We start from the raw sequence: 1,317 nt of genomic DNA, 5'->3' as shown, positions 1-1,317 counted from the left end.
GTCCTCGCCTTCGACCACTGTCCAGCACACAATGTACCTGACCCCTACGGCCCCTCCCACAGGTGGTGAGCCCATGGGAAGGGGGACCCACATCCCGTCTTCGGGCTGTGCCCAACCGGGCTCCATGGGTGAAAGCCCGGCCACCAGGCGCTCGCCAACGTGCCCCACCTCCAGACCTGGCTCTAGAGTGGGGCCCCGGTGACCCACGTCTGGGCGAGGGAACACTGAATCCATTTATTGTGTTCATCATAGGGGTCTGTGAGCTGCACTTTGTCTGATCCCTCACCTAGGACCTGTTTACTTTAGGTGATCCTACTGGGGGCATGAAGCCCCTGACAACATAGCTCCTAGGATCACTGGGACACTCAAACCTTTCCACCACGATAAGGTGGCAGCCCAGGGAGAGTTTTTGTGTTGTTTATTTCAGTCTTGTTGTTTGTGTTTACTGTTTACCATTGTCAGTATTTTGTTTTTCACATCAGAAACAGAAAATCCAACATGTGAAACACACAGACAAACCATGGCTTGAAGGCCAGTTGTGGCCCTGGACCGAGTCAGTCCAGTCCTTAAAACCAAAACAAGTTCAAATCATTTGTTGAGGGGGACAGACAGGGCTCTGTCCATCACACTGGGGACAGCATGGACAGGTCTCTGTCCACCAGCTTCTGTTCTTCCAACACTAAAGAGCTGTCACTTTAGAGCCACCTGGAGGAAACATGTTTGATTTATCCTGAATGGAAGTCATAAACTTCCTGCTTCAGACTGTTTGTTCCACAGGTGGGACGTCGTCATGGATCAGGCCAATAAACTTCTGGTTTTGTTTCTTTTAATTAAATTCTATTCAAGTTTAAATTCAGATTCCTTAGCTGCTAACAGTACTGCTAGCTTTTAGCAGCTAACTGCGAACAGAGAAGCTGGCCATTAGCGCTTAGCTGCTAAAAGTACTGCTAGCTGTTAGCAGCTAACTGCGAACAGAGAAGCTGNTTAGCAGCTAACTGCGAACAGAGAAGCTGGCCATTAGCGCTTAGCTGCTAAAAGTACTGCTAGCTGTTAGCAGCTAACTGCGAACAGAGAAGCTGGCCATTAGCACTTAGCTGCTAACAGTACTGCTAGCTGTTAGCAGCTAACTGCTAACAGAGAAGCTGGCCATTAGCAGCTAACTCCTAACAGTACAGCTGGCCATTAGCAGTTAGCTGCTAACAGTACAGCAAGCTGTTAGCATCCTTTTGCTATCTTTTAGCAGTGAAACAAAGAGTATCCTTCAAAGTAAAACAGTTTTTAAGTTTGGTAAGACTGGCTGTTTATGGAAACCGATAG

The sequence above is a fragment of the Austrofundulus limnaeus genome, unplaced genomic scaffold, assembly GCF_001266775.1.
Source record: "Austrofundulus limnaeus strain Quisiro unplaced genomic scaffold, Austrofundulus_limnaeus-1.0 Scaffold1018, whole genome shotgun sequence".
Taxonomy (NCBI): Eukaryota; Metazoa; Chordata; class Actinopteri; order Cyprinodontiformes; family Rivulidae; genus Austrofundulus; species Austrofundulus limnaeus.
The sequence above is the reverse complement of the archived record's forward strand: the minus strand, read 5'-3'. Positions refer to the sequence as shown.